Consider the following 26,079-nt stretch of genomic DNA (forward strand, 5'->3'; position numbering starts at 1 on the left):
TTGCTTCATTTTCAGTCAGCCATGAGTATGGGAGATGTATCTTTCTGGTTACCTTATGAATGTGATTTATGACTCCATGTTTTAATATAAAACAGACTTGAATCAGTTCAATGTGCTGGCTGAGAGTGAAAGATAGACAGATCATTGGGATGCATATTTGTTTTCTTTTTAATTTTTGATGTACATCTGAGATTGTAGCTTTCTGTTACAACACCAAGAGTCACATAAGGAGGCAAAAATATAAGTTGTTAGCAAGATCAGAAATGATTTTTCAAAGACAGCAAGTCTCCCTCATATGCACATGGACGTCTGATTTAAAGAAATCAGCCGGGCATGAACTTCTACTGTTAACTAAGGTGGATATTCTAGGGACAGAGAGAGAATTCTCCTTTTTATGTTGCCATTAAATGAGCATCTGATGTGCCCAGCCACTCCAATCTGGAAGAAAAATGTAGCAAGGTCTGAAATAAATCGTGTCTTTAAATGTAAATAATTAAAAAGGTAAAATATTTACAAAGTTAAAAATTACACAACACCAGGTTATAGTCCAACAGGTTTAATTGGAAGCACTATCTTTCGGAGCACTGCTCCTTCATTAGGTGATTGTGGAGTACACAATTGTAAGACACAGAATTCACAGCAAAACTTTACAGTGTGATGTAACTGAAATTATACATTCAAAAATACCTTGATTGTTTGTTAAGTCTCTCATCGTTAGAATGACCATGTTTGTTTCACTTCTTCCATATGTAAAACACAAAACTTCTTCTCAGGTTAACTTTAACAATTGGTGTCAGCCCAGATAACGTGTTGAAGGTGTGCTGTTGTCTGTGCCATAAGGTTTAGACTGATTCTAATCTAAAAAAATGAGTTAGCAGAGTCTTACATGGATTCATGCAGTCTTTGAGCATCACACCTCAGCACCACAGTCTATCGCAAACCCACAGACAACCTCACAATGCTACACTTCTCCAGCTTCCACTCAAAGTATATTAAAACAGCCATTCCTTATGGACAAGACATATGCGTACACTGGATCTATTCAGATGAGGAGGAACATGACGGACACCTGTAAGTACTCAGGGATGCTCTCATAAGAACGGGGCACAATGCTCAACACATCGACTGCCACTTCCAACGTGCCTCAGCAACAACTGTGAAGGCCTCTTCAGGAGACAGACACGTGCCGCAACTGACAGGGTTACCTTCGTTGTCCAGTACCTCCCAGGAGCCGAAAAACTATGCCATGATCTTTGTGGCCTGCAACACATTGTCAGTGAGGAAGAGCACCTCGCCAGACCTTCCCCACACCTTCACTGCTTGCCTTTAAACAACCACCAAACCTCAAACAGATCATTGTTCATAGCAAACTGCCCAGCTTTCAGGACAACTCCATACAACCCTGTCATGGTAGGCACTGCAAGACTTGTCAGAGTGTTGACATGGATACCACCATTACGTGTTGGGACACCTTCCTCCATGTACGTGGCAGGTACTAATGCGACTCAGCCAAAGTTGTCTATCTCATACATTGCAGGCAAGGATGCCCTGAGGCATGGTACATTGGTGAAACTAAGCAGAGGCTACAGCAATGAATGAATTGAACCGCACAACAATCAACAGACAGGAATGTTCCCTCACAGTTGGAGAACACTCCAGCGGTCCAGGACATTCGGGTGACCACCCTCCAAGGTGGACATTGAGACAGGCAGCAGCAAAAAGTGGCCGAGCAGAGGATGATAGCTAAGTTTGGTACCCATAGGGAAGGCCTCAACCGGGACCATGGGTTCATGTCACACTACAGGTGACCACCATTGCACTATGCACACACAGAGACTCTCCTACACACACACACACACACACACACACACACAAACACACAGGCACTCCTATATACAGACACGCACACACACTCCTACAGACACACACACTCTCACACTCACACATGCACCCTCTCACAGACTTAGATCCTTTTACACTCACACACACACATATACACTCTCTCTCACAGACATTCACAACTCCCCACCCCCAGACACACACACACACACACATACACACACACATACACACATACTCATATACTTTTGTGGGGTGAATTAGTACTTGCAGAGTTACATTGCACTTTGCACAAAAACTGCATGAATCCATGTAAGACTCTGCTAACTCATTTTTTAGATTAGAACAAGAACAAAGAGAACAAAGAACAAAGATTAGAATCAGTTTAAACCTTATGGCACAGACAACAGCGCACAGGGGGTGAACACTTTCAACACATTATCTGGGCTGACACCAGTTGTTAGAGTTAACCTGAGAATGTAACTTTTAAAAGAAGTTTTGTGTTTTACATATGAAAGAAGTGAAACAAATATGGTCATTCTAACAGATGAGTGACTTAACAAACGATTAAGGTATTTTTCAATGTATAATTTCAGTCAAATCACATTGTAAAGTTTTGCTATAAATTCTGTGTCTTACAATTGTGTCCTCCACAACCACCTGATGAAGGAGCGGCGCTCCGAAAGCTCGTGCTTCCAATTAAACCTGTTGGACTATAACCTGGTGTTGTGTGATTTTTAACTTTGCACACTCCAGTCCAACATCGGCAGCTGCAAAATATTTACAGATTATGTTGCCGAGGAGATGTACAGCATGGAAACAGACCCTTCGGTCCAACCCATCCAAGTCGACCAAATATCCCAATCAAATCTAGTCCCACCTGCCAGGCACCCGGCCCATATCCCTCCTAACCCTTCCTATTCATATACCCATCCAAATGCCTCTTAAATATTGCAATTGTACCAGCCTCCACCACATCCTCTCGCAGCTCGTACCACCCTCTGCGTGAAAAAGTTGCCCCTTAGGTCTCTTTTATATCTTTCCCCTCTCACCCTAAACCTATGCCCTGTAGTTCTGGAGTCCCTGACCCCAGGGAAAAGACTTTGCCTATTTATCCTATCCATGCCCCTCATAATTTTGTAAACCTCTATAAGGTCACCCCTCAGCCTCTGACACTCCAGGGAAAACAGGCCCAGCATGAATCTATGATTCTATGACTGGCACAGTGATAAGAAATAGGAGGGAGTCAAGAGAGCACCTTTGGTTGACAGGCAAGAAGCTAGAAGAGAAGCCATTGCTGATAGCTATGACTGGATGGATCCATGCAAAAGCAGGCAATGCAAGAACCCAAGTGGACAAATGAACATTGGCTGGCATGATTCAGAACAGAGAGACCCATATGACATGCCCCCTTATTGTTTGTTGTGATCTGCACATTAATATGGAAAAAAAAACTTTCAATCAGGAGAATATCTAATCTAATGGCAAGAGTCGCATCACTAATGTGACCTATGATTCAAGCATTTTGCTCATGTTTTCACAAATAAAGGATAATTAGAAAAATAAGGAAGCATCAATGTCAAAATTCGAATTCTGCAATTTTCTTATGAATGACTACAATGTTATGTTCATGGAGCAAATATAGAGTAGAATGTAATGCCATTTACAGCTACTTCCCTGTGAATTTACAGCCATTGATGTTATCTGATTGGCTCAGAGTGCGCAGGGTAGAAACCTATAGCTCTCCCTGCTCCCTCTGCTCAAGTCTGGATTGGGAAAGCCTGCAGCAGGGAGATCCATCCACCTGGATGGGAGCTGAAGACATTAAATGGTTTCTTAAGTCTGCACAAACATTTCTGGTGCTACCTGCCCCGATGTCATTTGGAGAAGAGGGATAATGTGGACATTGAAGGGAATGCACCACATAGTTGGTAGATAGTGACATCAGTTGGTGGGTAAATCTGCTTTGAACCCAGTGCTGCCATTTTCAAAAATGCCTGAAATTGCTGGAAGAGCTCAGCAGGTCTGGCAATGTCTGTGAAGAGAAATCAGAGTTAACGTTTTGGATCCAGTGACCTTTGCTCAGAACCAGAGAATCCGTTCGAAGGAAGGGTCATTGACCCAAAATGTTAACTCTGATTTCTCTCTCGCTCCACAGACACTGCCAGACATGCTGAGCTCCTCCAGAAACTTCCATTTTTGCTTCTGATCTACGGCATCCCCAGTTTTTTTTTCCAGTTTTCACTGCCATTTTCAATCCTACCATTCCAGGTTGGCAAAAACATCCATTTCAAATCTGGAATGTGTGCCTTTGCCTGTCCCAGTGCTGCCTCAATGGTTGCATTAATGCTAATGGATGGCTGGTGACTTTCTATGGTGGAGGAGGAGGAGGCCCTTGAGCAGCTTTGGGCCTTAACAGCTAAGTATTGGACTGCATCATCTCAGGTGGCAGATGCTTGTATTATTTGACTCCAATATAGTCATAGGATTTCGGCATCCCTAGCTAGACCAGCCTCCACTACAAAGGACAGTTAATTGTCAATCACATTGCTATGTGTCTGGTGTCTCATGTAGGCCAGACCAAGCAAGCACAGCAGACTTCTTTCACTCAAGTGAACCACATGAGTTCATCTATGACAATCGATAGTGGTTACATGGCTTTTTAGCTAACTTTTTGTTTCAGATTTTCTTTACTGAATTCAAATTTTGCAATCTGTTGTGGTGGCATTTGAACCCATATCCCGCAAATATTGCTCCGGCATTCTGGATTTCTAGTCATGTTGCATTACTGCAATGGCACCGCCTCCATCCCATTGATTGGCTGAAAGAGAACAGCGGGGCACTCGCAGAATGTCAGATGTGTGAAGGGTAAATGTGCTCATTCTGAGAAAGGAGGTTTGAGAGAGCCTGAAAGACCCTGGAACAGCAGTATCCAGGGGCCTTCTAACAGGAGTCTGAATTCAGACAAAAGCATGCCCTCACTTCATGCTTCTTCTGCAGAATGCAGATGCTGCAATGGAATTGAGTCATTGGCCATCAGCTGCTGTACCCCATGATAAGTTCCACAAGTAATCTAATGGAATGGGCTGCCATGTCCACATTGGAAAGGATAGATTCCAAACTCTGTGTAAAGCTGTGGGACATCATGGTGCCAGAATCCCCATGTCATTATCCACTTCAGCGGAACCTGTAGGAAGACTCAAACTGTGATGAGCTGGCAGGCAGACCATCCATTCTTCTGCCCCGACAGCCAGCCATTTTCTCTCCTGACTCATTGGCAGGCTTTATGGGGACAATGAAGATCCCAGCCACTGGGTAGACCCCAAAGGTGCACATTCCCTTTGCAGCAACCCTCCACAGCAATCCAATAAGCTTTTTCTTTGCCAATGTATCCATCCACCCATTTATCTAAATCTTCATCTCTCCACTTCATCCCCTGGCCTCAGGCATATTGAATCAACGTGCCAGGTATAATCGCTCATTGGCCCCACATCTCCACCCCCCTGGTAGCCAGGATGAGGCTGACTGTCAATTGACTTAGATGGATAATGAGTGATTGATTATGTACAAATTCTCTATGAACTTCCTGTGACTCCTCACAGGGTCACAGGGTTGACTGTGACTCATTCCCCAGATAGTGGAGGTCTTGACCATGACCTCTGAGAAGACTGTTTCCAAGCTCCTGGATTGATAGCAGAGGCGTCAGAATACTTATTGTGAGCAAAGGGTGTCTCCCTGGACTTGACTGAGGACAACCCCCCTTAGATCGGGAGGCATGGTTGTTTGTTGCAGCACATGCAATGTCTTTGGCACATACACATCAGGCCCATGGTGCTAGAGTGAGATTGATGTAGCTCTATGCCGCACAGTAAAATTTCTACATCTCCATCCGACGGAATGGTGTCTGCTGACAAACATGGCTACAAACGTTTTTTTAAAGTTATTTACAAGTTATCTAAGATTATAATTGGTCTTGATCAATTGGCTCAATGGGCTGAGGTGTGGCAGGTGGAATTTAATTTGGATACATGTGAGGTATTGCATTTTGTAAATCAAACAAAGACAGGACCTATACAATTAATGGTAGCAATTGTGGAACATAGATATCTTGGTGTTCAGGTAAATATGATTCTGTAACTCTTTGAAATTTGCATCACATGTAGACAGGTTGGTTAAGAAGGCATTTAGCATGTTTGCCATCATTGCTCAGACCTTTTGAGTATAGGAGTTGGGATGTCGTATTGAGGCTATACAGGACGTTGGTGAGGCTTCTTTTGAAGTACTATGTACAGTTCTGGTCACTGTAAAGGAAGAATATTATTCAACTAGAGAGTGTTCGGAAAAAAATTACCAGGATATTGCTGAGAATAGAGGATTTGAGATATAAAAATAGAATAATGATGGAAAGATAAATGATTTGGTTGTGAACATAAGAGGTATGGTTAGTAAGTTTGCAGAAGACACTAAAATTGGAGGTGTAGTGGACAGCAAGGAAGGTTATCTCAGAATACAACAGGACCTTCATCTCTTGGGCTGAATAGTAGCAGATGGAGTTTAATTTAGATAAATGCGAGGTGCTGCATTTTGGGAAAGCAAATCTTAGCAGGACTTATGCACTTAATGGTAAGGTCCTAGGGAGTGTTGCTGAACAAAGGGACATTGGGGTGCAGCTTCATTGTTCTTTAAGTGGAGTTGCAGTTATATAGGATAGTGAAGAAGGTGTTTGATTAGATTAGATTAGATTAGATTACTTACAGTGTGGAAACAGGCCCTTCGGCCCAACAAGTCCACACCGCCCCGCCGAAGCGTAACCCACCCATACCCCTACATCTACATCTACCCCTTACCTAACACTACGGGCAATTTAGCCTGGCCAATTCACCTGACCTGCACATCTTTGGACTGTGGGAGGAAACCGGAGCACCCGGAGGAAACCCACGCAGACACGGGGAGAACATGCAAACTCCACACAGTCAGTCGCCTGAGGCGGGAAATGAACCCGGGTCTCCGGCGCTGCGAGGCAGCAGTGCTAACCACTGTGCCACCGTGCCGCCCACAATTTGGTATGCTTACCTTTATTGGTCAGTGTATTGAGGATAGGAGTTGGGAGGTTATGTTGTGGCTGTACAGGACATTGACTAGGCCACTTTTGGAATACAGCATGCAATTCTGGTCTGCTTGTTTTAGGAGAGATGTTGTGAAACTTGAAAGGGTTCAGAAAAGATTTACAAGGATGTTGCCAGGGTTGGAGTGTTTGAGCTACAGGGAGAGGCTGAGTAGCCTGGGGCTTTTTTTTTCTGGAGTTTTGGAGGCTGAAAGATGACTTTATAGAGACTTATAAAATTAAGAAGTGCATGGATAGGGTGAATAACCAAGCTCTTTACCCTAGGGTGGGGGTGTCCAAAACTAGAGGTTTAGGATGAGAGAGGAAAGATTTAAAAGAGACGTAAGGGGCAATTTTTTCACAGCGAGGGTAATTTGTGTGGAATGAGCTATCAGAGGAAGTGGTCGAGGCTGGTACAATTACAACATTTAAAAGGCAGCTGGATGGGTATATGAATAGGAAGCATTTAGAGGGATATGGGCCAAATGCTGGCAAATGGGACGAGATTAATTTTGGAAATTTGGTCGTCACGGTCAAGTTTGATCAAAGGGTCTGTTTCTGTGCTGTACATCTGTTTGACTCCAAGACTCAATGCCTCAGACTTTTTTTCACTGAAGTGAAGGGGGTTGAAGGGTGACCTTATAGAGATTTCTCAAATAAGGAGGGGCATAGATAAGGTCAATGACAAGGGTCTTTTCCTTGGGTGGGAGAGTTCGAAACTAGGGGATATATTTTTAAGGTGAGAAGAGAAAGATTTGAAAAGGACATGAACGGCAGCATTTTTTACACAGAGAGTGATTTGTTTGTGGAATGAACTACCAGAGAAAGTGGTGAATGCTGGTACAGGTACAATATATGAAAGATATTTAGATAAGTTTGTGAATAGGAATAGTTTAGAGGAATATGGGCCAAGCGCAGGCAGGTGGGACTAGTTTAGTTTGGGAATATGGTTGGCATGGACTAGTTGGACCAAAGCAACAGTCTCTATGCTATATGACTCTAAACTCCATGATAAAACTTACCTAAAAGACAGATTAAAATTAAGGTCTGCCTGAGGGAGCAAAACATGTAAAAGGTGAGGCAGGGATGCCTTGAGCATCAAATCAGGCGCAAAATGAGTGAGCACTAAGAGAGCAAGTGAGCAGCTTTGAGATGCTCCCTGGTCAAATCCATGAGCTAACTGTCTGTCCCTGTATGGAAGGTGCCCTTGTAGCAGCGTTCCAATGAAAGGTACTGATGCCATCTAAAGTATAGTTGTGAGGCTGTACTATATGTAGATCAGAGATGATGCAATGAGGGCCTGGTACATGTTAGGTGCTAAGGTCCATGGAGGGGGGAAAGGACCCAGGCAATTTCTGCACATGGAGTCTGCTCTGAGTTGCTGTTGTCAAGTACTTAAGGTCAAGGTGCGGAGGAACAAGCCGTGAAAAGGAGTCTCATGTTGGGAATTGTTATTCTTTAGATCCGATCTGCAGGAGGGAGGATGGAAAACTGAGTATAAATGAGGCTAAATTAAGTAATATTAAGATGTTATTGTGTGTTAATGCATGCAAATAAATCTGTCACCACTCACTAATGAGAATCTTGTCTCTCTCTTCAACGCTTGGTTGGAAACTGAGGCATTTTGCTCTCAAAGTTGAAACATTCTCATGAGACATCTTGCCTGATTTCTATAACTTTCTCAGCATGGCCAACATCATTCAGGAGCTCAGAAGATTTCTCCCACCGTATGAATATGTTAAATAATAAATATTATGTATTGTTGTAAAATGAAAGGTGGAGCAAAGTACTCTTTGACCAGTTTGTAGTAATCCTTTTTACCTCAGGTTCAGGGAGACAGAGTAAGTGGACAAGAGTCAGGGCAATGTTCAACACAGCTTTATTGAATATTTTATCAAGATAAAACAATATTTATCAGACTCTGGTATTGTAATTTAATTAAACTCCATTAATCTCTTCACAAAACTCTTCAGTAAACAACCTCAAATATCTAAGTCACAAATCTACACTAGCTATTTGTGATAAGCAGTTCTATCCACAGGATCCTACTGCTGTATTTGAGCTGTTTGTCTGAAAAGACTGCTCATACCCATTCAATAAAGCTGGGACAGGCCGTTCCTCAGTCTTTGAGGGTTGGATGATGTTTCAGGATCTCAGTCATCAATTTGTATATCTCCTCTCATCTAGGGCTGGTTCTGGTGTTTGGGTCATCTTACGAAGGTGGTCTCTCTGGGTCTGGTCAGTCTGATGATGCTCCCCATGAGGTACAAGGAGCAGGGGATGCAGTGCAGCTCATTGCCAGTTGAAGGAGCTCTCTGGAGATGCCACTGAAGAAGGTGAAAAAGCAGAGTGAGCTGGGGGTTTCAGTCTACCTCTTATATCATCTTTGTACCCTTCTTCAAGATGTGGACTGTGTCCAACACTAGCCTCAGATTTGGGCAGGAAGACCTAATGAAGTGAATATTTTCTATACTTGGACGTGGCAGAACAATGTTTGAACTTTCAGCTATCAAGTGCTGTCCTTGTCATGTTGTGTCTGTAGCCTCCCACTGAGCTGTGTGCCTCTTCTTCTCCCCAAGCAGGTAGCCATTATGTCCCTGGACAGGTAGTTCCAGGCCTGTCCGATTTTGATAGGAAGTTTATCGTCCAAAGCCTGGCTGCATGAACACTGCCTGTCCCAGCTCTGCAGTTTGAAAATTGCAGAGTTTAGCGAGGTTTACACTTGGCTTGCACACTTTGTGTTTTTCTCCATGCTCATGAAAAATATCAATATTTCTGCAACAATATTGGAAGTCATGGGTCATCTGGCCACAGTATGGAGACAATAAGCTGTTATTTAACTCCACAACCACCTGATGAAGTAGCAGTGCTCCGAAAGCTAGTGGTTCTAAATAAACCAGTTGGACTATAATCTGGCATTGTGTGATTTTTACCTTTGTCTACCCCAGTCCAACACCTACACCTCCAAATCATGACTGTTATTTATCAGAAGAATTGTGATTCTTTGTAGTATCTGGACGTTCTGCACAGCACTGAGGACAATAGTGAGAAAGTGTTCCTATACAATCTTCATTGTTTGTGTGTGTATATGTACATACAAATATATAAGTGCAATATCATAAATTCCAAACGGGTAAATTTATTTAAATTACCTGTTGTTAACTCATTGTAATACTCTGCAATAATCAACTCTAATAAATTGTTCTGAAGATGAGTCATATTGTGCTCCATGTTAACTCTTGTTTCTCTCTCTTCAATGATCTTGCCAATTGCTGGGCTTTTCCTGTACTTTGTCTTTGTTTCTGATTCTGCAGTATTTTGCTTTTTCTTAATGAATGGACTGTGATCACAGGTCCACAGTGACCTGCTACAAGAGAGTTCCAAACTGTTCAGTTGCATTTAAACAATAATACATTGTTAATAATACTTGTAATTTAAACAATTATGTGTTGAATAAAATTGAGGATCACCTTCAGCCAGAACTGTCAAGTGAATAATTCGGTTCTGCCTGCTCCTGAGGTTTCCACCATCTGAGAAGACAGTCTTCAGCCAATTTGATGCACACATTCACCAAAGATTCCAGAACTGCCTCCCTCATAGCAGCACTTACACAATACGAATTAAGCCAGCTCACGACTTTCTCAGAGACAATTAAGAATAGGCAATTAGTGCTTCGTCATTGATGCGCTTAGAGTGATGACCATATCCTATGAAAGAAAAAAATGCTAAAAGTGCAAAAAATTTAGATGCACTTAATTAAAAAGAAGTGAAATTATATTAAATGGGAACAACAGAATAAGCAATTCCCACATAAAGCAGATCTTGTTTCAAACAAGCACACTAGGATTATGGTTTTGTTGCTTTTCATAGATACTGGCATCCTTGAGAGATGCTTCTGGGGATATCAGTTGTGTGAATAAAATGAATATGATGTCTGTATAATAAAGGATGTTCCATTACTGTTGAGTATCTAATCCATAACGCTGTAAAATTTACTGAGAATGCAATATTAAGGGCAAATAGGGCACTACAACCTAGGAAACATGTTTGTTTAAGATGGGCCCAGAGGAAAAAGAGTGTACATTTGTGTATAATATCTTAGTAAAGCTAAATGCTCTTCAGTATTAAACAGATCAATATAATTCATCATGGTCTCAGACTTCTAATCTAGACAGTAGCTTCTTCTAATTCTGCAAATATAGATATTATTTTGCCTCTCATCTATTTGTACTAAAGAAATTTTACAAACATCCAGAAAATGAAATGAGGCCTTTCATGAATGTGATTCTAATATATGGTATATGTATTATAGTTAGATGTTATACTAGGATGCTTATTCTTAAGTGACCATACTGTAGAGGATAATCATTTATATTCATTTAATGTTTATGAATTTTACAATAATTATTTTGATTGATAGACAAGGTTCTTTTTCTCTATAAAATCTGAGTATGAAAGTTACCGAGTATGGGAAAACTGGCTTTTGGGACGCATTCATTCTGAACTCTGACTTCTACTTTCATGTTTTTCTAATAAAAATCTGACAGCTGTGATTTCAGATTAAAGATGTTTCATTCTCATGCTTGTCCTGATTGTGTTGCATGGTTCCTTATATTACCTTATAGTCAATACCAAGTGTTCACTCTACTGGGAGCCATTTAATAAACAGTTGCCATATAGTTGGAAGACAGATCATTTGTCTCAGATGGTTCATCTGAACTATGGTTTCACACTGGGAGTAGAGAATTCTTGAAAGAAAACAGCAGCTGGTGTAGTGGGGAATGGGGGGGGTGCGGGGGAGGCATTGGAGAAAGATGGCGAAGTGAAAGAAAGTCCGTTCTAATATTTTTTGTTTGATTTCAGGATTAAATAAACATAATAAAAACATAATTTCAAACAGGAGCTTAAGATGTAATGTTTTTCAGTTGATGTGACAGTGTTATTTATGTTTGTCTGAATGTAGTGCCCCAAATGTGGTCATTTTCACGAAATTGCTTTGGTCACGAATAGCAACAATGGGCTGAATTGTGCTGTAACTTTCAAGAACCGGAAGCTGAGGTCAGTTCCTGATCCCTATCCCATGCATTTCACCAGGACGCCTGGCTGCTCAGTTTTAGAGGACAGTCTGTTTTTCAGTTGTTTGCCAGCCAAGGGCTGGGGGCAGGCCTGCAGAAGTGAGAGGCCCACTCAGAGTTTCCCTAACTAAACAATACCAGTGATCCCAGTGTGAAGGCTGGGTGCGGCTAGTCTGAATGGAGCAATCAAAGGTACCATAAGATGAAAGTGCTATAAAGGTGATGCTACTGGCAGCCGATTCCACCTGCCCAGTACTACTTGGATCCAGTTGAAGCAGTACAACATCATTTCACAGGCTTAACTGGCCAATGGCCTCAGAACTATCAACGTGGGGCTTCAACCTTAAAGCCACACCTTCCACTTTGCCCTCACCTCTGGTGCTGCAGATAATGTGGGGGTCCACTGCATGTTTGGCAAAATCCTTTCAAGAAATGCTCACTAATTGCTCCAACAGTTACCATAACCATCTGCTTGTTGCTGTTGGATGTATAATGTTCTCATTGTGATCCTCACCACTCACCACCTCAGGGCAATATGCGAGGGGGCAGAAACACATTGGGAGCCCACCCAATTCTTTTTTATTTCAGTTTCCTGGTTGCCCAACTTACCAAACTACTACCAGGGGGCTGGAATAGTCCTGGACAATCTTTCAGCAGCGTTATACAAGGGACCTTTATTGACAAAGTTGAGAAGGGAGTTTAATTCAGTGACATATGTAAAAATTGTAGAGGTCGTTGTGACAAATATTCAAAGCATTTGGACATATTTATAAAATGTAGGTGTAGATGTTTTAGAGAGGGTGCAGAGGTAATTTACCAGGATGCTGGCTGGATCGGCGGGCACATCTTATGAAGAGAGGTTGAGGGCTTTTCACACTGGAGAGAAGAAGAAAGAGAGGTGACTTGATAGAGGTGTATAAGGTAATGAGAGGCATAGCTAGAGTAGATAGCCAGGGACTTTTCCCCAGGGCAGAAATGTCTGTCACAAGGGGTCATAATTTTAAGGTGATTGGAGGAAGACGTAGGGAAGATTCAGAGGTAGGTTCTTCATGCAGAGAGTGGTGGGTGCATAGAATGCATTGCCAGCTGTGGTGGTAGAGCTAGAGACATTAGGGATGTTTAAGTGACTGCTGGACAAGTACGAGGCCGGCGGTAAATTGAAGGGTGTAGGTTAGTTTGATCTTAGATTAAGATAAATGCTTGGCATAACATCATGAGCCAAAGGGCCTGTACTGTGTTGTATTGTTCTATATTCTATGTTCTAAAAATGGATTTGCTAATTTGCTGGGTTGCTTTTTCCCTTGTTGCAAATGTTGAAAATTATACATAACATCTGCAATGAAACAATGCAAATCATGACCTCATGCTTGGGAAGAAATGGATTATATTTAAGAGCAGTATCTATTGCAAGACCTCACTGCTATCTTAATTCAAGAATGATTTAATTATGCAATGATTAATAGCTCTTCATCTAGTCTAATACCAGTATGTCAAATTAAATTTATTGTTCCCCAAATTAGTTTTGGTAAAGGTATATTTACAATGTGTTTGAAGTAAAATGAGAAAACTTCAGATATCTGTTTTTTGCATAATATTTGTTACACTTAACAAACTTGCTGGCTATAGTAGAAGAGATCTTTCAGTCCATTCAGTTTGTACTAGGTCTTCGCCAAAGCAATCTGAATTATACCAGGTCTTAAATATATCACCCAAGCCTGATAACCTTACTGAACTTCAAGTATATATCCATATTTCTATGATAAAATTGAATGATTTCTGCCTCAAACTGTTAATATGACAAGTCATTGCATACTCTAAAAATCTATAATACTTACAAAATAAATTTCATCCACCCTCTGCAGCTGATTTAAGTTGTAAGCCCGGCAATAATTGGATACTGAGGCCCTCAGATTCACAAAAGAAGAACAAGGAACATAGAGAGTGGTAGGAGCCTGGAACACACTGTCAGAAGAGGTGGTGGAAGCAGGCACGTTGGTGACATTTAGGAGGCATCTGGATGGTTACAGGAATAGGGAGGGATACAGACTGAATACGGGTGGCACGGTGGCACAGTGGTTAGCACTGCTGCCTCACAGCGCCAGAGACCTGGGTTCAATTCCCGCCTCAGGCGACTCTCTGTGTAGAGTTTGCACGTTCTCCCCGTGTCTGCGTGGGTTTCCTCCGGGTGCTCCGGTTTCCTCCCACAGTCCAAAGATGTGCAGGTCAGGTGAATTGGCCATGCTAAATTGCCCGTAGTGTTAGGTAAGGGGTAGATGTAGGGGTATGGGTGGGTTGCGCTTCGGCGGGCGGTGTGGACTTGTTGGGCCGAAGGGCCTGTTTCCACACTGTAAGTAATCTAATCTAATAAGAGAAGTACAGCACAGGAGCAGACTCTCCAAGCCTATGTCGACTATCATGCCCAAACTAAACTAAAAAACAAACATTCTGCCTTTATTCAGTCTGTATCCCTCCCTATTCCTGTAACCATCCAGATGCCTCCTAAATGTCACCAACGTGCCTGCTTCCACCACCTCTTCTGACAGTGTGTTCCAGGATCCTACCACTCTCTATGTGAAAAACTTCCTGCACACATCTCCCTTAAACTTTCCCCTCTCACCTTGAACATGTGTCCTCATGGCTTTCAATATGTTTTAAAAACTTCAATTAAAAAAGCTTTGCTGAATATTTCTAAAGTTCAAAAATCTAGAGAACTCTTATGAATAGTTAGTTTTAGCAAGTTTATCTGAAGATTGGCTTTGCAATATTCCTCTCTGTCCATTGATCTTACATATAGCTGAGATTATGGGAAACAAGATAAATTGAGCCCTAGTTTAAATCAGTTTAGTGATACAAACTTCAAACTTGAAAACCAAAATAAATCAGTCTCCATGGTAAATTGGAACATGATCATAAAGCACTTTATAGAAAAATATTACATGCACAAACTAAATGTTCAAAGTCCATGCTAAAAACAAAAAATGCTGGAGGTCACAGCAGGTCAGGCAGCATCCATGGAGCGAGAGCAAGCTAATGTTTCAAGTCTAGATGACTCTTCATCAGAACTAACATAAAGTGTGGAGGCAGCACCGTTACTTGTTACATGCTCTGCCACCATGCCCTCTCCCCATCCCCATGTCCAGTGGGACTGTCTGTTCGTTCCAGTCTAGCAGTTAGATATACCATTGTTCTGACATTCTTACATTCCAATTACTTAATCTGAACTATCAGCATCCTTTCTCCCCAAACATGCCATCCTTTACCAATTGCATAAATGCTGCTCTCTCCACACTTCTAACGACCGAGTCATCTAGACTCGAAACATTAGCTTGCTTTCTCTCCATGGATGCTGCCTCACCAGTTGTGATCTCCAACATTTTTTGTTTTCAGTATTGATTCCAGCTTCTGCAGTAATTTGCTCCTACATTGTGTTCAAGTTCCATTTTCTGTTCAGAACATCAAGCCAAATAAGCCTTAGATATGACTCTGTTTTGTTTTGGTCTAAGACATAGGAGCAAATGTAGGCCATTCAGTTCATTAAGTCTGCTATGTCATTTCAATGAAATCATGGCTGATCTGACAATCTGCAAATCCACTTTTGTGTCATTTCCTTACAACACTTGATTCCCATAATGATTAAAAATCTAAGTCGTTATGACCCTTTCAGAGAAGAAATTCCTCCTCATCTTTGGCTCTAAAATATAGATGTTCCATTTAAGATCTTTCTGCCACAGTACAACAGGGGGTCCCCATCTTAAATGGGTGCTCCTTTATTCTGAGATTATGCCCATTGGTATTAAACTCTCCCATAATGGGAAAAACCTTTCCACATCTAACTTGCCAAGTTCCCTTAGAATCTTACATATTTCAATAAGGTTGCCTCTCATTATTCTAAACTCCAATGAGTACAGGCCTATTATCATCTTCCCAGAGGTTAATGAAGTTAAGAATATCTGACAACAAGCAAAAATGTAGTGAGAATAATATTGCAGCCCAAATCCGTGTAAAAGGCTGCACTGAAGATCATGTGATTTTTGAGGGCAAGATAGATTTTGATGCGATTTTCTTTTAAATTTCTTTTGATGTGACACCTGAGGATTATCCTTTGAGGCAATGAACTGTAAAAGAAAGGCTAGTTTAGGAAAATTGACTGTTTCTTGCTTAATTAGTGAAGGAAAGCAAATCAATTGAGGGAAATAGTTGTAACTAATGAATTTCTTTCTGGAGAACTGTCCATTCTTCTCATAATACACCTGATGTAAAATAGGATAAAAATCACATACATTAAAGGCCTCCTGTATAACTAAACCAAGATCTTTCAACATATACTGGTTCAAATTACTTTGTCATATAGTTGCTTTGCCCTAGTATCCATTAGTTACAATAGAGATAGTGACAATGAGATATAGGTGTTGAATAATTACTTTGAACACACAAATATTACCTATAATGCAGCTTTTTATACAAAATGTCATCTGAAATATTTTAGTCAAATGTGTTTTTGCAAAAATATACTTTATTCATTAAAAAACCTTTATAAGCATATACAGTTACTAAAGCATTTCTGTACAGTCTTTGCACATGCATAACAAACAAACATTGGAATTTGGTATTCCCTGCAGTTATAAAAATACCCCAAAGGAATTTCTTACTTATACAAAATTATATTTACATATATTTGAGGCAATGAGAGGGTTTTATAACTGAACAGACCCTCGTTGTTCTTTGGCAGAAAGACTTTAAATGGAATATCTATATTTAAGAGCCACGTTTAGTCATTTAAGAGATAGTCAGAATAAGATCACATGTGATAAGTGTTGCAATTGTGTCATATGCAAGCCCTTTTTTTGTGAACTGTATAACTCAGCAAAAATAATGGTTCAAATGTTCAGGCTCCTGTTCTTTCAGTTTGCAAATAGAATTAATTTTGAATTTTAATTCAGCAATGTAATTATAGGTAACCAACCATACATGTCAGTCTAATTATGCAGAAATCATTGGCTGGTTGTTTCTGGATTTACAGAACGACTTGACATTGATAAACAGATCATTAGGAAAAGCCTGCAGTTTTAGCTCAGGATTACAAAGTTGATGGGCTACATTTCCTCGACAAGTGCTGGTTGTGAACAGCAATTTTATTGCTCCCACTCCCCTCAGGAACTGTAACATGTCATTTTAGGACCAGAGGAATATAGACAAAGACAGGATAAAAAAAGGCCATCACAGTTTCTACTTTTCCCTTTAATTTTAATCATGGACAGATGAGAATCTACAGTGCAGGCTTCAGGAAATAGCAAAGTGTGCTAAATTAATGCTTGCTCTTCCTCTTTATTTTTTGAACAGCACTGCAATGAAGAGAAAAGCTAAGAGAGGCTTATTAATTGTATAACTGAAAAAAACCCAGCTATACACAGTTCTGATTTACAACCCAATCTTCTCTCCTCATGTTTTCAGATCCACTCATTGGCCTCATTTCATTCTAGTCCTGTGACTTATTCTAGCTTGACTAGTTTATGCGATCTGTTTTACTCTAACTCTACATTCTTGTGCACCCCAGACTTCAACACCCAGCCTCTGAAATTTCCTGTCTCTCTGCTCCTCCATCTGCTTCAAGATGCTCCTTAAAACAGATCTCTTTGCATCCATTTTTGATCTCCAATCTTAATTGTGTCTGATTACACTCCTGCGAAGTTATACATGACAAAAGGCACTATATGAATACCCGTTTTTGCTGTTACAGGATGAGATAATTTAGAACAGAAAGTCTTTCTTTGCGGCATCTGTTATCCCTGCTTTATCAAAGTCAATGATAAAATTCACAGTTTGGTTAGAACATTTTAAGTTATCACAATTCTTCTGAAAGAAAAACATCAAGATTTGATGAGAGAATTGGCAAAATTCTGATGACTTCTCACTACAAAATGCCTGTCATGACCTCAGGACAATAAGGAACATTTTGGAAATTGAAAGGTCAGGGAAAAAAGTAGCCAATTTGCACACAGTACAGTCTAGCAAACAGCAATAATGCAAATGACTCAATAACCTTTTTTGCATCCTGTAGTGTAAAGGATAATCATTAATCAGGTCAATTGAAAAACTGCTCTATCTATTGGATAGTGGCATAGACTGTCTATGTCCATTTAAGAAAGCAGACACCATCTGGATTTAACATTTCATTTGAAAGATGGTATTGCCAACAGTGCAACGTCCTCTCAGTGCTGTATTGAATTATTAGTCAAGATTAAATGCTCAAATCTCTGGAATGAAGCTTGAGTCCTGAACTTTCTGATTTGTGGGTGAAAGTGCTGCCAATGAACTATAGCTTTCTGCAGCTCTGCCCCCAAAACAGATAGTTTAAGTAATGAAGTTTGCTTTTGCGGAATTTGCAAAGTACAGATATTTAAATATCCTGTATGTACATATCATGTTTTGTAAAGATCGCTCTGTGTTTTAAACTTTATTTTGCCAGATAGAAATGCACCTGAATCTAGGATAGTCAATAGCATTTTTATACCTGGCATTATTCTATCCAAACATTTAAAGTGAACATGAGCTAATTAGAATAGATTACTGGTGGCCTGTGCAGAGGAAAGTTTTCACTAATTTCTGAATCTCAATCTGAAAAATAAATTGTGTTTGAGATTTTCTAGTTTTGTTTCAAAATCAAGTTCAATTTAAGTTAAACCACCAATTATTTTACTCAGTTCTGTTCAATATCATTATCTCTACGTTGCTTCATATATGTAGAAATAGAAATAAATATTCAGGTTTGCCAACAAATAGTGCAGTAACATGCTTTGTTTTTGATGCTGGGAATATGCTAGGTATCTTCAGAAAATAATATATGAAGAAATTATTTGATCTTTTCGAGAGACCGCTGCAGGATTAGACAGTTTTATCTTGACTGTGTACAACACCTGAAAGAGTTTGAAAGTGGTTTTCAAGGGCAGCCAAACATTGGCCTGGTGGAGATGCTCTTGTTTACTGTAAACAAACTAAATAGGCCTCTGAAGGTTTATAAGACTACTGATCTATGTTTGTCTATCTCTGTAGGAATGTGTGTGTGTGAAACTGCAGATAACAAGTAACCTCCTCTTTGCTTTACCTTTAAGATATTTAATTATTAAAACAATAACCCTAAACTAACAATATCTGTATTATTGCACTTCAAAATAGAGATGATAACATGGAAATCTCCAGTACTTCACATTTGAAAAAGAGACAGGCACCCTGTAATTTGGATTACAGTACAGGGAACTGAGAATCAGTCCCATGCATTAAGAGTACTGTGAACAACTCCTTGAATACCTAAAACAGCATTTTAGTCTATTGTTTTGTAGTCTGCAATTCATCATAAAAATGGAGCTAGATTTAACAATGATATATAAATGCTGGCTTATGACGGTCAGTCCCTGTGACTCAAGTTAAGGAAGTATCAAATGGAAAATTGGATAGACATTCTTGGTACTGAATTGTGTAGGTTCCAAAATTTGAGTGTGACCATCACAATACGTGTTAATCCAATTCCTCTTGATTGAAATGCTGGCTTCCACCATCCTTGCTAGTCTTCCAGTAGCCTTGATATTGCCAGTCAGCCCAAACTACTGCCATCCATGTCCAGATGGTGTAGCCTGCAGCTTGTAGCCTTGCAGCTACTGAAAGTGATACTCAGAGGCTACCTGCAGTCTTTTCCACTGAAACTCAGTGACCTTTCAGTACCTGATAGGAGGAGTCAGGCACACAAAAGAAGACAGGAGACAGCTAATAAGAAAATGGGTGCTAAGCAATGTTACTTCTAATTATTCTTTATTGTACGCAGGCCAGTCATGTACCATACAATCCATTTTAAGATTGCTGCATGGCCACACTTGGTTATATGTCAAAGAAAATGTATGTTAAATGGGAATGCCCAAGGTCTACTTGTTATACTTCATGGTCTGCACCAGGTTCCTGTGTGACTGCAGATTAGCACAGTTTCAGGAAAATACAAATGGCAAAATACAATTTTGCGAGTGGTTTTATTTGAGTGTTGTTACCAAATTGATGATCTGATCCTCAATGGGCAAGGGAGGTTAAGGTGTAGGACTATTGGAGAATAAGTATTTGAGACTTTCCTTACTCAAGACAATTTCTCATGGATACCCAGACATAAAAGGGGCTGCCTCATTTGCATCCTCTCTGTCTCTTCTTCCTCCTGCCATTGTAAGGTGAGATCTCTGTTTCAGGGAGCACCAGGAACTAGTATAGAAAGGTTGTAGCAAGAACACTTTACATGCAGTGGCAGGGACTAAATCAGGTTGCATCTCAGGACAGCCTACTTGATCGCTTAGAGCCAGCCTACATTCATCACTACCTTGCATTACTTTGTCTTTCTAATTAACACAATCACACAAACACGTCTTGCTTTGCTGGTCAGTAGTCCTCAGTTAAAAGGCAGTCATCTTTCTATATGTTAGTGTAGTATATCGATCTCACACTGGCACCATGTACCAGCAACCTAGACAGCAAACACACTGCATGCGCAGGAATTAGGCAGCCAGGTCTCAAAGTCCAATGGGAGTAGTCCTCACTAAAGTCCATGAGGGCATGGGGTGTCATGGAGTCACAGTGCAGTATGTCAAGGGCAGCCTCTGATGCCTACCTAGGGGATTGGCACAGTCAGAGGCCCAGCTGGGTGGTCTCAGTCAGGGGATCATGCCTCTTCAGTCCAGGGGCTGGCTTATGGTCAATCGTAAGACCGCTAATCCATGGCCATCCTGATGCATTGGCCATCTGTGTGCTGTAAACCTCACTGCCCATACATTGCTGACCATTTCACTTAGAAGCAACACTTTTGCACAGAGAGTCCATGGAATGTGCAGGAATATTTGACTAAGGGGGCAGTGGTGTCAGCAGAACCTTGACAGTGATGTAACAGGCCACAGAGATACCACAGAGGCCAATCCATCATATATCCTGTATGTACATGAAGTTAAACATCATGGAGGCTGTTATATTTGTAGGTGCTAAAACAAAGAGATGTACTACATACTTGTTATGTAAACATGAGATTTTATATGCAGTGCATTGTCACCTATGCCACCTATGTTTTATTTATTTCCCTCCCGTGACATTTTAGTGTTGTCCCAGGTTCCACAGCATGATCGGTGGGAAAACATGATCTGACGACTTTTTAAACTCCTTCACAAAAGTATGCCAACACCCATATGCCACTAGTTTCAAATGCAATCTCTAAAGAAAGTGGCTATATATATAAATAAATCACACACCTTCATTACAGTTGGCTTCATTTACTCATACAGAAATCAATATCATCATGCTTTATTCCACTGAAATGTCTAATAATGCAACTATGTCTGTAAGCAATGTATTATTGCAGGCACTTTGAAGTCAATGTTGGATCCTTCAGCAACTTGCAGGCACTATGAAAGGCACCAAATTGTTTTAGAATTTAAGCAAGAACCAGTAAAAATCAAAAAAGAACTAACTTGTAATTAGTTGATAAATAGCAATGTTAGTGGGATGAGAGGCGTATTTCTTCCTGCTGTTCGGTGAATGTTTAGCTCTGTGAAGTTAATCGTGAAAATCATCTGTAATCATCTATAATATTGAGCTCCAGAAAGGCCTCACAGACATTAAGTCTGCATGATACATTGGTTGGCATCACAATCTGCTTGCTCCCCCATACTTCTGACTGATCGTAATGTGCACATGTGACCATCCTGACCAAAACTCCATACTGTGCTATTTTGCTTCCCTTAGCTCCAAAACAATGTCCACCACCACAGCAATTGCACACATGGAGAAAATCTACTGTAGTCAGTTTATGCAGAGCTCCTATCTCATCAACCAATAACTTCTTTCAGGGGAAGACAGGAATAAGTTATGGGGAAAGAAATATTTGCCTGTTGGGAAAAAAAGGTCAAATGAAAATTATTGAAGAGGAGAGAGAAGGAAGTAATTTCTAAAACACTTTGCACATAGATATCGACTTTAACACCAATATTCTCCATAAACTGGGTGACTGTAGTCTGCAATAGGGACACCACAATTTTTGCTGTCACTCCGACTGATACTATCTTTAGTACAAAGTTAAAAATCACACAACACCAGGTTATAATCCAACAGGTTTAATTGGAAGCACAGTAGCTTTCGGAGCGTCGCTCCTTCATCAGGTGGTAGTGGAGGGCTCAACCCTATCACACAGAATTTATAGCAAAGATTTACAGTGTGATGTAACTGAAATTATACATACACACATACACTTTCTCACACTCACAACCCCCAACCCAGAAATATACGCAGACGCGCATACAGACACTCACACACACCCTTACAGACACACACACTCCCACACTCACACATGCACCCCCTCACAGACTTAAGACACTCTACACTCACTACACACACACACACACACACACTTTCTCACACTCACAACCCCCAACCCAGCCAGACACACACACAGACAGACAAAGACCCACATGCACACATATAGTTTGTGGTGTGAATTTGTACTTGTAGGGTTACATTGTACTTTGCTCAAAAACTGCATGCATTCATGTAGAACTCGGTTATCTCACTTTTTAGATTAGAATCAATCTAAACATCATGGCATAGACAGAGAACACAGGGGGCCAACACCTTCAACATATTGTCTAGTTAACAGCTAACCCAAGAATGCAACTTTTTAAAAAAAGGTTTTGTGATTTACACATGAAAGAAGTGAAACTATCACGGTATTCTAACAGATGAAAGGCTTAACAGACAATCAATTTTTCAATGTATAATTTCAGTTACATGACACTGTAAATTTTTATTATAAATTCTGTGTGTTAGGGTTGAGCCCTCCACTACCACCTGATGAAGGAGCAATGCTCCGAAAGCTAGTGTGCTTCCAATTAAACCTGTTGGAATATAACCTGGCGTTGTGTGATTTTTAACTTTGTACATCCCTGTCCAACACCGGCATCTCCAAATCATATCTTTAGTACATTCTTGAGAAAGATGGTTGGAATCCCCAAGTGTTTCAACAGGTCAAAACTTCAATATATAAGATTCTAATTGCAATTTTGAGATACCAATGGATGAAGTGTGAGCAACCTAAGCAGAAATCTTTAAAGAGATGTTTGGAATCCTAGCTTCAGATCAGTAGGATTACCATATAGAGCTCAGTGTCCATTTGCGAATAAAATCCAGCTTCAAAATGGCTCTCTGGTCTTAACAGCAGTCCAATGGCCACCTGCTGTGCACTTAAATTGAAGACTTGTTTGAAAGTGCTGCTAGGAGTTTAGATTTTCTGTAATTTTATGACAGAAATGAGTGTATTTCTTTTCTTCTGTAAAGCAATAAATGCTAGACTTGTAGTTAAACTTCAATCTGATTGCTGTTAATGTCAACATGACAGAAAATGTTGACCTAAATCAATTAAGACAGTTTCAAAGGTTGTCATTACACAATTGGAAAACCCTTGGGGCAAAAACAACAATCCACAAAATAATCTTGCAAATCTTTTACTTTACTGCATATTCAAAACTTAGTCCTTGATGATCAAAAATCTGCAAAAAAAAGTCATGAAAGCAAAATATTCAGTTTCTGATTGCATCTGAGTGGCAATAAATTAATTGCTGCAATGAATCATTTACCCTAGCCAGAATATAAAGCAATCTTTAACCTGCCAAGAACTTTTAACCGTATTGCAAATTGTGAATCTGACAGAACGACGATGAATGAAGCTAACTAATAGAATATCAATTCAAAAAGTGTTTTTTTTTGTACTACAGCCTGGCAAGTTATTGCACTCATGTTCTTTATGAATTACTGACTTCTCCAATTTGGTTATCAGAAGCTCAGAGCAAAGAAGCTTTTGCAGATTTGATATGTTAACTTACTGGTTATGAGAACAGCTCTGTGAGCTTGATGTGGATCATACATTCAATTCCCACTGGAAGTACTTTTTGACAACAAAGTATATCAAGGAAAGAATGTTTATGGCTTTTCATAAGGAAAAAAAGTTATCTGTCCCTTTTTACAAGAAAACATTGGGGCCCAATAAGACATATCTGCAATTATTTATACAATAACTGTCCCCAAGGATGAGCTGTTCAAGGGAAAAATAATTGCTAAATGCTCTATGGACATTTTTCCATCAAGGACTCGATATTGTGTTACATGCATTCACCAGTGGTTATAGCCATATTGCTGTTAACTCAGAGAAGGTAGGCTCAGTATGGAGACTTAGCTATATAGAGTAAAAATGCTTACTGTCATTAATGCTGTTGAAAATAGAATGGGCATTTGTTATATATACAAAATTTCTTTCGCCAACCACAAGAAATTACTTGTAGAATGGTGGAATTTGACTAAGAACCTTATGCATAGCAATCTTATATCGACTGTTGCAACAACTTTGCCAAGTGCATAAGCTGATATAAAGGTTATCATAAGGCTGCACGTTCCAGGGATTATTTTCACCAAAGGTGAAATTAGATGCTAAAGAAGGTGCAGTGGTATGGGCACTTTTGACAGTTGCGATTGAGCACACAGTTTGAATCCTAATTGTTGATCACTCATTAGTTGAACTTCACAGAATTGTTATGATGCAGAATGAGGCCCTTCATCCCATTGTGGTTGCACTAGCTCTCTGAATGAAAATCTGAAATTCTGGCACAACTTTCCCAGGGTTGGGAATGGTTTCAGCTCAGAAGTCCCAATCTGGGAGTGAAAACCGAGGCTGAAGAAGCTGCTCAGGGATAGAGTAAGTTAAGTGAAAGGGCAAGAAGTTAGAAGATGGAATTTAAGGTAGGAATGTGTGAAATGATTTGCTTCAGCTGCAAGAGTTGCCAAAGAAAAACAGAATTTGTTCTTTGACAAAACTAAACTTGTAGTAGTTGAAATTCAAAAGAATTTGGGTAAACAGAGAAACCTCGATTATCCGAATTGAATATCGATTATCTGAATATCGGATTATCAGAAGGAGATCTCGAAGTCCCCATGGAAACATTACATCAAAGATATGATTCCAACACTGATCACATCTTTTGTTTACTGTGATTAAAAGTGAACTCGGCTTACTGAAATGCTGCCAAGAACAGTTCTGGACATTGATGGGAGCCCAAGCACCATCTTCAAATGACTGACCTCCCGCCCTCTTTCTGTCCCCAGCACACTTCCCCTGGAGTCCTACATAGGCATGTACCCTAAATCCCCTTCCCCAGATAATCTCTCCAGCATTGTCCTGCACAGGGCAGAGGTGGAACTTGTCAAAAAGTTGCAGTAAGAAGTTGTGTGTGTGTGTATGTGTGCTATTTGGAGACTCACCCCCCAAAAGGCGCAGCAGCAAACTTGTTGTTGGTGTCCAGTCCGGCTGCACCGGAGAGGGGTTGGGGGTGGACAGGGTGGGGAGGGCGGGTGGAGGAGTGGTGTTGGATAAAGTTGGGGGCAGTGTTGGACGGGTTTGGGGGGGGCAGGCAGGGGGCTGGTGTTCGGATGGGATTGGGGGAGATATTGGATGGAGTTGGGGGGCGGGCAGGTAGGGTGGTGTTGAAAGAGGTTGGGGTTGGGTGGGGGTCAGTGTCAGACATGGTTGGGGGTTGGGCAGGATGGGGTGTTGACCTGGTTGGGAGCAGGCAGGAGGCGGTGTCAGACGGAGTTGGGGAGGGCGGGTGGACAGGCGGTGACAGAGGTGGTTGAGTACGGGTGGGGGTGGGGTGTCAGACGGGGTTGGGAGCAGTGTTGGACGTTGTTGGGGCGGACGGGGGAGCGGTGTCAGATGGGTTTAGAAGTCAGGTGTGGGCAGTGTCAGATGGGATTGGAGCGCGGGCGGGCTGCGGTGTCAGACAGGATTGGGGGCATTATTGGATGGGGTTGGGGTGGGCAGGGAAGGTGGTGGCGGATGGGATTGGGGGTGGATGGGGGGCGTTGTCGGATGTGGGTGGGGAGCAGGCAGGGATGAGGTGTCAGACGGGGTTGGGGGCATTGCCTGACTTTTCTGGGGGTGGTGTTGGACAGAGCTGGGGGTGGTGTCAGACGTAGTTGGGGGCAGTGTTGGACATTATTGTGGGT

The 26,079-nt window shown here is 40.9% G+C and overlaps 1 long non-coding RNA gene across 1 annotated transcript in view; it reads right to left on the reverse strand.

The window, feature by feature from the left end:
• Positions 1 to 8,868: 8,868 nt before the first annotated feature.
• The window catches only part of LOC140482163 (uncharacterized), a 77,658-nt gene continuing 60,447 nt past the window's right edge, over positions 8,869 to 26,079 (reverse strand). Inside the window, exon 3 of the long non-coding RNA XR_011961677.1 lies at positions 8,869 to 9,270. This is a non-coding gene — a long non-coding RNA (uncharacterized lncRNA). The remainder of the gene's footprint in view (positions 9,271 to 26,079) is intronic.

Source organism: Chiloscyllium punctatum, chromosome 1 (assembly GCF_047496795.1).
Source record: "Chiloscyllium punctatum isolate Juve2018m chromosome 1, sChiPun1.3, whole genome shotgun sequence".
Classification (NCBI taxonomy): Eukaryota; Metazoa; Chordata; class Chondrichthyes; order Orectolobiformes; family Hemiscylliidae; genus Chiloscyllium; species Chiloscyllium punctatum.